Genomic DNA, 16,804 nt, shown 5'->3' on the forward strand with positions numbered 1-16,804 from the left:
AACCAGCTTGATGAAATTCAAAAGTTATTGCCACTCCTAATCAAAAACGCTCCAACTCGGTGAGATAAGCATTTTTTGACCCTATGGCTATATCTTTTAAACTTGTAGCTGGATTACACTGAATTTGACATATATTGTGCAGAATCATGTCCTAAACAACATATTTCAATAGCAGAAACCAGCTTGATGAAATTCAAAAGTTATTGCCACTCCTAATCAAAAACGCTCCAACTCTGTGAGATAAGCATTTTTTGACCCTATGGCTATATCTTTTAAACTTGTAGCTGGATTACACTGAATTTGACATATATTGTGCAGAATCATGTCCTAAACAACATATTTCAATAGCAGAAACCAGCTTGATGAAATTCAAAAGTTATTGCCACTCCTAATCAAAAACGCTCCAACTCGGTGAGATGAGCACTTTTTGAACGAATGGCTATATCTTTTGAACCTGTGAAGGGATTACACTAGTTTTGACATATATTGTGCAGAATCATGTCCTAAACAACATATTTCAACAGCAGAAACCAGCTTGATGAAATTCAAAAGTTATTGCCACTCCTAATCAAAAACGCTCCAACTCGGTGAGATAAGCATTTTTTGACCCTATGGCTATATCTTTTAAACTTGTAGCTGGATTACACTGAATTTGACATATATTGTGCAGAATCACGTCCTAAACAACATATTTCAATAGCAGAAACCAGCTTGATGAAATTCAAAAGTTATTGCCACTCCTAATCAAAAACGCTCCAACTCGGGGAGATAAGCAATTTTTGACCCTATGGCTATATCTCTTAAACTTGTAGCTGGATTACACTGAATTTGACATATATTATGCAGAATCATGTCCTAAACAACATATTTCAATAGCAGAAACCAGCTTGATGAAATTCAAAAGTTATTGCCACTCCTAATCAAAAACGCTCCAATTCGGTGAGATAAGCATTTTTTGACCCTATGGCTATATCTTTTAAACTTGTAGCTGGATTACACTGAAATTGACATATATTATGCAGAATCATGTCCTAAAAAACATATTTCAATAGCAGAAACCTGCTTGATGAAATTCAAAAGTTATTGCCACTCCTAATCAAAAACGCTCCAACTCGGTGAGATAAGCAATTTTTGACCCTATGGCTATATCTTTTGAACCTGTGAAGGGATTACACTAGTTTTGACATATATTGTGCAGAATCACGTCCTAAACAACATATTTCAATAGCAGAAACCAGCTTGATGAAATTCAAAAGTTATTGCCACTCCTAATCAAAAACGCTCCAACTCGGTGAGATAAGCACTTTTTGAACGAATGGCTATATCTTTTGAACCTGTGAAGGGATTACACTAGTTTTGACATATATTATGCAGAATCATGTCCTAAACAACATATTTCAATAGCAGGAACCAGCTTGATGAAATTCAAAAGTTATTGCCACTCCTAATCAAAAACGCTCCAACTCGGTGAGATAAGCACTTTTTGAACGAATGGCTATATCTTTTGAACCTGTGAAGGGATTACACTAGTTTTGACAAATATTATGCAGAATCACGTCCTAAACAACATATTTCAATAGCAGAAACCAGCTTGATGAAATTCAAAAGTTATTGCCACTCCTAATCAAAAACGCTCCAACTCGGTGAGATAAGCACTTTTTGAACGAATGGCTATATCTTTTGAACCTGTGAAGGGATACACTAGATTTGACATATATTGTGCAGAATCATGTCCTAAACAACATATTTCAATAGCAGAAACCAGCTTGATGAAATTCAAAAGTTATTGCCACTCCTAATCAAAAACGCTCCAACTCGGTGAGATAAGCATTTTTTGACCCTATGGCTATATCTTTTAAACTTGTAGCTGGATTACACTGAATTTGACATATATCGTGCAGAATCATGTCCTAAACAACATATTTCAATAGCAGAAACCAGCTTGATGAAATTCAAAAGTTATTGCCACTCCTAATCAAAAACGCTCCAACTCGGTGAGATAAGCACTTTTTGAACGAATGGCTATATCTTTTGAACCTGTGAAGGGATTACACTAGATTTGACATATATTGTGCAGAATCATGTCCTAAACAACATATTTCAATAGCAGAAACCAGCTTGATGAAATTCAAAAGTTATTGCCACTCCTAATCAAAAACGCTCCAACTCGGTGAGATAAGCATTTTTTGACCCTATGGCTATATCTTTTAAACTTGTAGCTGGATTACACTGAATTTGACATATATTGTGCAGAATCACGTCCTAAACAACATATTTCAATAGCAGAAACCAGCTTGATGATATTCAAAAGTCATTGCCACTCCTAATCAAAAACGCTCCACTCGGTGAGATAAGCATTTTTTGACCCTATGTCTATATCTTTTAAACTTGTAGCTGGATTACACTGAATTTGACATATATTATGCAGAATCACGTCCTAAACAACATATTTCAATAGCAGAAACCAGCTTGATGAAATTCAAAAGTTATTGCCACTCCTAATCAAAAACGCTCCAACTCGGTGAGATAAGCACTTTTTGAACGAATGGCTATATCTTTTGAACCTGTGAAGGGATTACACTAGTTTTGACATATATTGTGCAGAATCATGTCCTAAACAACATATTTCAACAGCAGAAACCAGCTTGATGAAATTCAAAAGTTATTGCCACTCCTAATCAAAAACGCTCCAACTCGGTGAGATAAGCATTTTTTGACCCTATGGCTATATCTTTTAAACTTGTAGCTGGATTACACTGAATTTGACATATATTGTGCAGAATCACGTCCTAAACAACATATTTCAATAGCAGAAACCAGCTTGATGAAATTCAAAAGTTATTGCCACTCCTAATCAAAAACGCTCCAATTTGGTGAGATAAGCATTTTTTGACCCTATGGCTATATCTTTTAAACTTGTAGCTGGATTACACTGAAATTGACATATATTATGCAGAATCATGTCCTAAAAAACATATTTCAATAGCAGAAACCTGCTTGATGAAATTCAAAAGTTATTGCCACTCCTAATCAAAAACGCTCCAAATCGGTGAGATAAGCATTTTTTGACCCTATGGCTATATCTTTTGAACCTGTGAAGGGATTACACTAGATTTGACATATATTGTGCAGAATCATGTCCTAAACAACATATTTCAATAGCAGAAACCAGCTTGATGAAATTCAAAAGTTATTGCCACTCCTAATCAAAAACCCTCCAACTCGGTGAGATAAGCACTTTTTGAACGAATGGCTATATCTTTTGAACCTGTGAAGGGATTACACTAGTTTTGACATATATTGTGCAGAATCATGTCCTAAACAACATATTTCAACAGCAGAAACCAGCTTGATGAAATTCAAAAGTTATTGCCACTCCTAATCAAAAACGCTCCAACTCGGTGAGATAAGCATTTTTTGACCCTATGGCTATATCTTTTAAACTTGTAGCTGGATTACACTGAATTTGACATATATTGTGCAGAATCACGTCCTAAACAACATATTTCAATAGCAGAAACCAGCTTGATGAAATTCAAAAGTTATTGCCACTCCTAATCAAAAACGCTCCAACTCGAGGAGATAAGCAATTTTTGACCCTATGGCTATATCTCTTAAACTTGTAGCTGGATTACACTGAATTTGACATATATTATGCAGAATCATGTCCTAAACAACATATTTCAATAGCAGAAACCAGCTTGATGAAATTCAAAAGTTATTGCCACTCCTAATCAAAAACGCTCCAATTAGGTGAGATAAGCATTTTTTGACCCTATGGCTATATCTTTTAAACTTGTAGCTGGATTACACTGAATTTGACATAGATTATGCAGAATCATGTCCTAAACAACATATTTCAATAGCAGAAACCTGCTTGATGAAATTCAAAAGTTATTGCCACTCCTAATCAAAAACGCTCCAACTCGGTGAGATAAGCATTTTTTGACCCTATGGCTATATCTTTTGAACCTGTGAAGGGATTACACTAGTTTTGACATATATTGTGCAGAATCATGTCCTAAACAACATATTTCAATAGCAGAAACCAGCTTGATGAAATTCAAAAGTTATTGCCACTCCTAATCAAAAACGCTCCAACTCGGTGAGATAAGCACTTTTTGAACGAATGGCTATATCTTTTGAACCTGTGAAGGGATTACACTAGTTTTGACATATATAATCAGAATCATGTCCTAAACAACATATTTCAATAGCAGGAACCAGCTTGATGAAATTCAAAAGTTATTGCCACTCCTAATCAAAAATGCTCCAACTCGGGGAGATAAGCAATTTTTGACCCTATGGCTATATCTTTTAAACTTGTAGCTGGATTACAATGAATTTGACATATATTATGCAGAATCATGTCCTAAACAACATATTTCAATAGCAGAAACCAGCTTGATGAAATTCAAAAGTTATTGCCACTCCTAATCAAAAACGCTCCAACTCGGTGAGATAAGCATTTTTTGACCCTATGGCTATATCTTTTAAACTTGTAGCTGGATTACACTGAATTTGACATATATCGTGCAGAATCATGTCCTAAACAACATATTTCAATAGCAGAAACCAGCTTGATGAAATTCAAAAGTTATTGCCACTCCTAATCAAAAACGCTCCAACTCGGGGAGATAAGCAATTTTTGACCCTATGGCTATATCTTTTAAACTTGTAGCTGGATTACACTGAATTTGACATATATTATGCAGAATCATGTCCTAAACAACATATTTCAATAGCAAAAACCACCTTGATGAAATTCAAAAGTTATTGCCACTCCTAATCAAAAACGCTCCAACTCGGTGAGATAAGCATTTTTTGACCCTATGGCTATATCTTTTAAACTTGTAGCTGGATTACACTGAATTTGACATATATTGTGCAGAATCATGTCCTAAACAACATATTTCAATAGCAGAAACCAGCTTGATGAAATTCAAAAGTTATTGCCACTCCTAATCAAAAACGCTCAAACTCGGTGAGATAAGCATTTTTTGACCCTATGGTTATATCTTTTGAACCTGTGAAGGGATTACACTAGTTTTGACATAAATTATGCAGAATCATGTCCTAAACAACATATTTCAATAGCAGAAACCAGCTTGATGAAATTCAAAAATAATTGCCACTCCTAATCAAAAACGCTCCAACTCGGTGAGATAAGCACTTTTTGAACGAATGGCTATATCTTTTGAACCTGTGAAGGGATTACACTAGTTTTGACATATATTATGCAGAATCATGTCCTAAACAACATATTTCAATAGCAGAAACCAGCTTGATGAAATTCAAAAGTTATTGCCACTCCTAATCAAAAACGCTCATTCTCGGTGAGATAAGCACTTTTTGAACGAATGGCTATATCTTTTGAACCTGTGAAGGGATTACACTAGTTTTGACATATATTATGCAGAATCACGTCCTAAACAACATATTTCAATAGCAGAAACCAGCTTGATGAAATTCAAAAGTTATTGCCACTCCTAATCAAAAATGCTCCAACTTGGGGAGATAAGCAATTTTTGACCCTATGGCTATATCTTTTAAACTTGTAGCTGGATTACACTGAATTTGACATATATTATGCAGAATCATGTCCTAAACAACATATTTCAATAGCAGAAACCACCTTGATGAAATTCAAAAGTTATTGCCACTCCTAATCAAAAACGCTCCAACTCGGTGAGATAAGCATTTTTTGACCCTATGGCTATATCTTTTAAACTTGTAGCTGGATTACACTGAATTTGACATATATTGTGCAGAATCATGTCCTAAACAACATATTTCAATAGCAGAAACCAGCTTGATGAAATTCAAAAGTTATTGCCACTCCTAATCAAAAACGCTCCAACTCGGTGAGATAAGCCCTTTTTGAACGAATGGCTATATCTTTTGAACCTGTGAAGGGATTACACTAGATTTGACATATATTGTGCAGAATCATGTCCTAAACAACATATTTCAATAGCAGAAACCAGCTTGATGAAATTCAAAAGTTATTGCCACTCCTAATCAAAAACGCTCCAACTCGGTGAGATAAGCATTTTTTGACCCTATGGCTATATCTTTTAAACTTGTAGCTGGATTACACTGAATTTGACATATATTGTGCAGAATCATGTCCTAAACAACATATTTCAATAGCAGAAACCAGCTTGATGAAATTCAAAAGTTATTGCCACTCCTAATCAAAAACGCTCCAACTCGGTGAGATAAGCACTTTTTGAACGAATGGCTATATCTCTTAAACTTGTAGCTGGATTACACTGAATTTGACATATATTATGCAGAATCATGTCCTAAACAACATATTTCAATAGCAGAAACCAGCTTGATGAAATTCAAAAGTTATTGCCACTCCTAATCAAAAACGCTCCAATTAGGTGAGATAAGCATTTTTTGACCCTATGGCTATATCTTTTAAACTTGTAGCTGGATTACACTGAATTTGACATATATTATGCAGAATCATGTCCTAAACAACATATTTCAATAGCAGAAACCTGCTTGATGAAATTCAAAAATAATTGCCACTCCTAATCAAAAACGCTCCAACTCGGTGAGATAAGCACTTTTTGAACGAATGGCTATATCTTTTGAACCTGTGAAGGGATTACACTAGTTTTGACATATATTATGCAGAATCATGTCCTAAACAACATATTTCAATAGCAGAAACCAGCTTGATGAAATTCAAAAGTTATTGCCACTCCTAATCAAAAACGCTCATTCTCGGTGAGATAAGCACTTTTTGAACGAATGGCTATATCTTTTGAACCTGTGAAGGGATTACACTAGTTTTGACATATATTATGCAGAATCACGTCCTAAACAACATATTTCAATAGCAGAAACCAGCTTGATGAAATTCAAAAGTTATTGCCACTCCTAATCAAAAATGCTCCAACTTGGGGAGATAAGCATTTTTTGACCCTATGGCTATATCTTTTAAACTTGTAGCTGGATTACACTGAATTTGACATATATTGTGCAGAATCACGTCCTAAACAACATATTTCAATAGCAGAAACCAGCTTGATGAAATTCAAAAGTTATTGCCACTCCTAATCAAAAACGCTCCAATTTGGTGAGATAAGCATTTTTTGACCCTATGGCTATATCTTTTAAACTTGTAGCTGGATTACACTGAAATTGACATATATTATGCAGAATCATGTCCTAAAAAACATATTTCAATAGCAGAAACCTGCTTGATGAAATTCAAAAGTTATTGCCACTCCTAATCAAAAACGCTCCAAATCGGTGAGATAAGCATTTTTTGACCCTATGGCTATATCTTTTGAACCTGTGAAGGGATTACACTAGATTTGACATATATTGTGCAGAATCATGTCCTAAACAACATATTTCAATAGCAGAAACCAGCTTGATGAAATTCAAAAGTTATTGCCACTCCTAATCAAAAACCCTCCAACTCGGTGAGATAAGCACTTTTTGAACGAATGGCTATATCTTTTGAACCTGTGAAGGGATTACACTAGTTTTGACATATATTGTGCAGAATCATGTCCTAAACAACATATTTCAACAGCAGAAACCAGCTTGATGAAATTCAAAAGTTATTGCCACTCCTAATCAAAAACGCTCCAACTCGGTGAGATAAGCATTTTTTGACCCTATGGCTATATCTTTTAAACTTGTAGCTGGATTACACTGAATTTGACATATATTGTGCAGAATCACGTCCTAAACAACATATTTCAATAGCAGAAACCAGCTTGATGAAATTCAAAAGTTATTGCCACTCCTAATCAAAAACGCTCCAACTCGAGGAGATAAGCAATTTTTGACCCTATGGCTATATCTCTTAAACTTGTAGCTGGATTACACTGAATTTGACATATATTATGCAGAATCATGTCCTAAACAACATATTTCAATAGCAGAAACCAGCTTGATGAAATTCAAAAGTTATTGCCACTCCTAATCAAAAACGCTCCAATTAGGTGAGATAAGCATTTTTTGACCCTATGGCTATATCTTTTAAACTTGTAGCTGGATTACACTGAATTTGACATAGATTATGCAGAATCATGTCCTAAACAACATATTTCAATAGCAGAAACCTGCTTGATGAAATTCAAAAGTTATTGCCACTCCTAATCAAAAACGCTCCAACTCGGTGAGATAAGCATTTTTTGACCCTATGGCTATATCTTTTGAACCTGTGAAGGGATTACACTAGTTTTGACATATATTGTGCAGAATCATGTCCTAAACAACATATTTCAATAGCAGAAACCAGCTTGATGAAATTCAAAAGTTATTGCCACTCCTAATCAAAAACGCTCCAACTCGGTGAGATAAGCACTTTTTGAACGAATGGCTATATCTTTTGAACCTGTGAAGGGATTACACTAGTTTTGACATATATAATCAGAATCATGTCCTAAACAACATATTTCAATAGCAGGAACCAGCTTGATGAAATTCAAAAGTTATTGCCACTCCTAATCAAAAATGCTCCAACTCGGGGAGATAAGCAATTTTTGACCCTATGGCTATATCTTTTAAACTTGTAGCTGGATTACAATGAATTTGACATATATTATGCAGAATCATGTCCTAAACAACATATTTCAATAGCAGAAACCAGCTTGATGAAATTCAAAAGTTATTGCCACTCCTAATCAAAAACGCTCCAACTCGGTGAGATAAGCATTTTTTGACCCTATGGCTATATCTTTTAAACTTGTAGCTGGATTACACTGAATTTGACATATATCGTGCAGAATCATGTCCTAAACAACATATTTCAATAGCAGAAACCAGCTTGATGAAATTCAAAAGTTATTGCCACTCCTAATCAAAAACGCTCCAACTCGGGGAGATAAGCAATTTTTGACCCTATGGCTATATCTTTTAAACTTGTAGCTGGATTACACTGAATTTGACATATATTATGCAGAATCATGTCCTAAACAACATATTTCAATAGCAAAAACCACCTTGATGAAATTCAAAAGTTATTGCCACTCCTAATCAAAAACGCTCCAACTCGGTGAGATAAGCATTTTTTGACCCTATGGCTATATCTTTTAAACTTGTAGCTGGATTACACTGAATTTGACATATATTGTGCAGAATCATGTCCTAAACAACATATTTCAATAGCAGAAACCAGCTTGATGAAATTCAAAAGTTATTGCCACTCCTAATCAAAAACGCTCAAACTCGGTGAGATAAGCATTTTTTGACCCTATGGTTATATCTTTTGAACCTGTGAAGGGATTACACTAGTTTTGACATATATTATGCAGAATCATGTCCTAAACAACATATTTCAATAGCAGAAACCAGCTTGATGAAATTCAAAAGTTATTGCCACTCCTAATCAAAAACGCTCATTCTCGGTGAGATAAGCACTTTTTGAACGAATGGCTATATCTTTTGAACCTGTGAAGGGATTACACTAGTTTTGACATATATTATGCAGAATCACGTCCTAAACAACATATTTCAATAGCAGAAACCAGCTTGATGAAATTCAAAAGTTATTGCCACTCCTAATCAAAAATGCTCCAACTTGGGGAGATAAGCAATTTTTGACCCTATGGCTATATCTTTTAAACTTGTAGCTGGATTACACTGAATTTGACATATATTATGCAGAATCATGTCCTAAACAACATATTTCAATAGCAGAAACCACCTTGATGAAATTCAAAAGTTATTGCCACTCCTAATCAAAAACGCTCCAACTCGGTGAGATAAGCATTTTTTGACCCTATGGCTATATCTTTTAAACTTGTAGCTGGATTACACTGAATTTGACATATATTGTGCAGAATCATGTCCTAAACAACATATTTCAATAGCAGAAACCAGCTTGATGAAATTCAAAAGTTATTGCCACTCCTAATCAAAAACGCTCCAACTCGGTGAGATAAGCCCTTTTTGAACGAATGGCTATATCTTTTGAACCTGTGAAGGGATTACACTAGATTTGACATATATTGTGCAGAATCATGTCCTAAACAACATATTTCAATAGCAGAAACCAGCTTGATGAAATTCAAAAGTTATTGCCACTCCTAATCAAAAACGCTCCAACTCGGTGAGATAAGCATTTTTTGACCCTATGGCTATATCTTTTAAACTTGTAGCTGGATTACACTGAATTTGACATATATTGTGCAGAATCATGTCCTAAACAACATATTTCAATAGCAGAAACCAGCTTGATGAAATTCAAAAGTTATTGCCACTCCTAATCAAAAACGCTCCAACTCGGTGAGATAAGCACTTTTTGAACGAATGGCTATATCTCTTAAACTTGTAGCTGGATTACACTGAATTTGACATATATTATGCAGAATCATGTCCTAAACAACATATTTCAATAGCAGAAACCAGCTTGATGAAATTCAAAAGTTATTGCCACTCCTAATCAAAAACGCTCCAATTAGGTGAGATAAGCATTTTTTGACCCTATGGCTATATCTTTTAAACTTGTAGCTGGATTACACTGAATTTGACATATATTATGCAGAATCATGTCCTAAACAACATATTTCAATAGCAGAAACCTGCTTGATGAAATTCAAAAATAATTGCCACTCCTAATCAAAAACGCTCCAACTCGGTGAGATAAGCACTTTTTGAACGAATGGCTATATCTTTTGAACCTGTGAAGGGATTACACTAGTTTTGACATATATTATGCAGAATCATGTCCTAAACAACATATTTCAATAGCAGAAACCAGCTTGATGAAATTCAAAAGTTATTGCCACTCCTAATCAAAAACGCTCATTCTCGGTGAGATAAGCACTTTTTGAACGAATGGCTATATCTTTTGAACCTGTGAAGGGATTACACTAGTTTTGACATATATTATGCAGAATCACGTCCTAAACAACATATTTCAATAGCAGAAACCAGCTTGATGAAATTCAAAAGTTATTGCCACTCCTAATCAAAAATGCTCCAACTTGGGGAGATAAGCAATTTTTGACCCTATGGCTATATCTTTTAAACTTGTAGCTGGATTACACTGAATTTGACATATATTATGCAGAATCATGTCCTAAACAACATATTTCAATAGCAGAAACCACCTTGATGAAATTCAAAAGTTATTGCCACTCCTAATCAAAAACGCTCCAACTCGGTGAGATAAGCATTTTTTGACCCTATGGCTATATCTTTTAAACTTGTAGCTGGATTACACTGAATTTGACATATATTGTGCAGAATCATGTCCTAAACAACATATTTCAATAGCAGAAACCAGCTTGATGAAATTCAAAAGTTATCGCCACTCCTAATCAAAAACGCTCCAACTCGGTGAGATAAGCCCTTTTTGAACGAATGGCTATATCTTTTGAACCTGTGAAGGGATTACACTAGATTTGACATATATTGTGCAGAATCATGTCCTAAACAACATATTTCAATAGCAGAAACCAGCTTGATGAAATTCAAAAGTTATTGCCACTCCTAATCAAAAACGCTCCAACTCGGTGAGATAAGCATTTTTTGACCCTATGGCTATATCTTTTAAACTTGTAGCTGGATTACACTGAATTTGACATATATTGTGCAGAATCATGTCCTAAACAACATATTTCAATAGCAGAAACCAGCTTGATGAAATTCAAAAGTTATTGCCACTCCTAATCAAAAACGCTCCAACTCGGTGAGATAAGCACTTTTTGAACGAATGGCTATATCTCTTAAACTTGTAGCTGGATTACACTGAATTTGACATATATTATGCAGAATCATGTCCTAAACAACATATTTCAATAGCAGAAACCAGCTTGATGAAATTCAAAAGTTATTGCCACTCCTAATCAAAAACGCTCCAATTAGGTGAGATAAGCATTTTTTGACCCTATGGCTATATCTTTTAAACTTGTAGCTGGATTACACTGAATTTGACATATATTATGCAGAATCATGTCCTAAACAACATATTTCAATAGCAGAAACCTGCTTGATGAAATTCAAAAGTTATTGCCACTCCTAATCAAAAACGCTCCAACTCGGTGAGATAAGCATTTTTTGACCCTATGGCTATATCTTTTGAACCTGTGAAGGGATTACACTAGTTTTGACATATATTGTGCAGAATCATATCCTAAACAACATATTTCAATAGCAGAAACCAGCTTGATGAAATTCAAAAGTTATTGCCACTCCTACTCAAAAACGCTCCAACTCGGTGAGATAAGCACTTTTTGAACGAATGGCTATATCTTTTGAACCTGTGAAGGGATTACACTAGTTTTGACATATATTATGCAGAATCATGTCCTAAACAACATATTTCAATAGCAGAAACCAGCTTGATGAAATTCAAAAGTTATTGCCACTCCTAATCAAAAATGCTCCAACTCGGGGAGATAAGCAATTTTTGACCCTATGGCTATATCTTTTAAACTTGTAGCTGGATTACACTGAATTTGACATATATTATGCAGAATCATGTCCTAAACAACATATTTCAATAGCAAAAACCACCTTGATGAAATTCAAAAGTTATTGCCACTCCTAATCAAAAACGCTCCAACTCGGTGAGATAAGCATTTTTTGACCCTATGGCTATATCTTTTAAACTTGTAGCTGGATTACACTGAATTTGACATATATTGTGCAGAATCATGTCCTAAACAACATATTTCAATAGCAGAAACCAGCTTGATGAAATTCAAAAGTTATTGCCACTCCTAATCAAAAACGCTCCAACTCGGTGAGATAAGCACTTTTTGAACGAATGGCTATATCTTTTGAACCTGTGAAGGGATTACACTAGATTTGACATATATTGTGCAGAATCATGTCCTAAACAACATATTTCAATAGCAGAAACCAGCTTGATGAAATTCAAAAGTTATTGCCACTCCTAATCAAAAACGCTCCAACTCGGTGAGATAAGCATTTTTTGACCCTATGGCTATATCTTTTAAACTTGTAGCTGGATTACACTGAATTTGACATATATTGTGCAGAATCATGTCCTAAACAACATATTTCAATAGCAGAAACCAGCTTGATGAAATTCAAAAGTTATTGCCACTCCTAATCAAAAACGCTCCAACTCGGTGAGATAAGCATTTTTTGACCCTATGGCTATATCTTTTAAACTTGTAGCTGGATTACACTGAATTTGACATATATTGTGCAGAATCACGTCCTAAACAACATATTTCAATAGCAGAAACCAGCTTGATGATATTCAAAAGTTATTGCCACTCCTAATCAAAAACGCTCCACTCGGTGAGATAAGCATTTTTTGACCCTATGTCTATATCTTTTAAACTTGTAGCTGGATTACACTGAATTTGACATATATTATGCAGAATCACGTCCTAAACAACATATTTCAATAGCAGAAACCAGCTTGATGAAATTCAATAGTTATTGCCACTCCTAATCAAAAACGCTCCAACTCGGTGAGATAAGCACTTTTTGAACGAATGGCTATATCTCTTAAACTTGTAGATGGATTACACTGAATTTGACATATATTATGCAGAATCATGTCCTAAACAACATATTTCAATAGCAGAAACCAGCTTGATGAAATTCAAAAGTTATTGCCACTCCTAATCAAAAACGCTCCAACTCGGTGAGATAAGCACTTTTTGAACGAATGGCTATATCTTTTGAACCTGTGAAGGGATTACACTAGTTTTGACATATATTGTGCAGAATCATGTTCTAAACAACATATTTCAATAGCAGAAACCAGCTTGATGAAATTCAAAAGTTATTGCCACTACTAATCAAAAACGCTCCAACTCGGTGAGATAAGCACTTTTTGAACGAATGGCTATATCTTTTGAACCTGTGAAGGGATTACACTAGTTTTGACATATACTATGCAGAATCATGTCCTAAACAACATATTTCAATAGCAGAAACCAGCTTGATGAAATTCAAAAGTTATTGCCACTCCTAATCAAAAACGCTCCAACTCGGTGAGATAAGCACTTTTTGAACGAATGGCTATATCTTTTGAACCTGTGAAGGGATTACACTAGTTTTGACATATATTATGCAGAATCACGTCCTAAACAACATATTTCAATAGCAGAAACCAGCTTGATGAAATTCAAAAGTTATTGCCACTCCTAATCAAAAATGCTCCAACTTGGGGAGATAAGCAATTTTTGACCCTATGGCTATATCTTTTAAACTTGTAGCTGGATTACACTGAATTTGACATATATTATGCAGAATCATGTCCTAAACAACATATTTCAATAGCAGAAACCACCTTGATGAAATTCAAAAGTTATTGCCACTCCTAATCAAAAACGCTCCAACTCGGTGAGATAAGCATTTTTTGACCCTATGGCTATATCTTTTAAACTTGTAGCTGGATTACACTGAATTTGACATATATTGTGCAGAATCATGTCCTAAACAACATATTTCAATAGCAGAAACCAGCTTGATGAAATTCAAAAGTTATCGCCACTCCTAATCAAAAACGCTCCAACTCGGTGAGATAAGCCCTTTTTGAACGAATGGCTATATCTTTTGAACCTGTGAAGGGATTACACTAGATTTGACATATATTGTGCAGAATCATGTCCTAAACAACATATTTCAATAGCAGAAACCAGCTTGATGAAATTCAAAAGTTATTGCCACTCCTAATCAAAAACGCTCCAACTCGGTGAGATAAGCATTTTTTGACCCTATGGCTATATCTTTTAAACTTGTAGCTGGATTACACTGAATTTGACATATATTGTGCAGAATCATGTCCTAAACAACATATTTCAATAGCAGAAACCAGCTTGATGAAATTCAAAAGTTATTGCCACTCCTAATCAAAAACGCTCCAACTCGGTGAGATAAGCACTTTTTGAACGAATGGCTATATCTCTTAAACTTGTAGCTGGATTACACTGAATTTGACATATATTATGCAGAATCATGTCCTAAACAACATATTTCAATAGCAGAAACCAGCTTGATGAAATTCAAAAGTTATTGCCACTCCTAATCAAAAACGCTCCAATTAGGTGAGATAAGCATTTTTTGACCCTATGGCTATATCTTTTAAACTTGTAGCTGGATTACACTGAATTTGACATATATTATGCAGAATCATGTCCTAAACAACATATTTCAATAGCAGAAACCTGCTTGATGAAATTCAAAAGTTATTGCCACTCCTAATCAAAAACGCTCCAACTCGGTGAGATAAGCATTTTTTGACCCTATGGCTATATCTTTTGAACCTGTGAAGGGATTACACTAGTTTTGACATATATTGTGCAGAATCATATCCTAAACAACATATTTCAATAGCAGAAACCAGCTTGATGAAATTCAAAAGTTATTGCCACTCCTACTCAAAAACGCTCCAACTCGGTGAGATAAGCACTTTTTGAACGAATGGCTATATCTTTTGAACCTGTGAAGGGATTACACTAGTTTTGACATATATTATGCAGAATCATGTCCTAAACAACATATTTCAATAGCAGAAACCAGCTTGATGAAATTCAAAAGTTATTGCCACTCCTAATCAAAAATGCTCCAACTCGGGGAGATAAGCAATTTTTGACCCTATGGCTATATCTTTTAAACTTGTAGCTGGATTACACTGAATTTGACATATATTATGCAGAATCATGTCCTAAACAACATATTTCAATAGCAAAAACCACCTTGATGAAATTCAAAAGTTATTGCCACTCCTAATCAAAAACGCTCCAACTCGGTGAGATAAGCATTTTTTGACCCTATGGCTATATCTTTTAAACTTGTAGCTGGATTACACTGAATTTGACATATATTGTGCAGAATCATGTCCTAAACAACATATTTCAATAGCAGAAACCAGCTTGATGAAATTCAAAAGTTATTGCCACTCCTAATCAAAAACGCTCCAACTCGGTGAGATAAGCACTTTTTGAACGAATGGCTATATCTTTTGAACCTGTGAAGGGATTACACTAGATTTGACATATATTGTGCAGAATCATGTCCTAAACAACATATTTCAATAGCAGAAACCAGCTTGATGAAATTCAAAAGTTATTGCCACTCCTAATCAAAAACGCTCCAACTCGGTGAGATAAGCATTTTTTGACCCTATGGCTATATCTTTTAAACTTGTAGCTGGATTACACTGAATTTGACATATATTGTGCAGAATCATGTCCTAAACAACATATTTCAATAGCAGAAACCAGCTTGATGAAATTCAAAAGTTATTGCCACTCCTAATCAAAAACGCTCCAACTCGGTGAGATAAGCATTTTTTGACCCTATGGCTATATCTTTTAAACTTGTAGCTGGATTACACTGAATTTGACATATATTGTGCAGAATCACGTCCTAAACAACATATTTCAATAGCAGAAACCAGCTTGATGATATTCAAAAGTTATTGCCACTCCTAATCAAAAACGCTCCACTCGGTGAGATAAGCATTTTTTGACCCTATGTCTATATCTTTTAAACTTGTAGCTGGATTACACTGAATTTGACATATATTATGCAGAATCACGTCCTAAACAACATATTTCAATAGCAGAAACCAGCTTGATGAAATTCAATAGTTATTGCCACTCCTAATCAAAAACGCTCCAACTCGGTGAGATAAGCACTTTTTGAACGAATGGCTATATCTCTTAAACTTGTAGATGGATTACACTGAATTTGACATATATTATGCAGAATCATGTCCTAAACAACATATTTCAATAGCAGAAACCAGCTTGATGAAATTCAAAAGTTATTGCCACTCCTAATCAAAAACGCTCCAACTCGGTGAGATAAGCACTTTTTGAACGAATGGCTA

Source organism: Fistularia commersonii, unplaced genomic scaffold (assembly GCF_037954325.1).
Source record: "Fistularia commersonii isolate RoL2024-O1a breed Wild unplaced genomic scaffold, RoL_Fcom_v1.0 HiC_scaffold_37, whole genome shotgun sequence".
In the NCBI taxonomy this organism is placed as follows: Eukaryota; Metazoa; Chordata; class Actinopteri; order Syngnathiformes; family Fistulariidae; genus Fistularia; species Fistularia commersonii.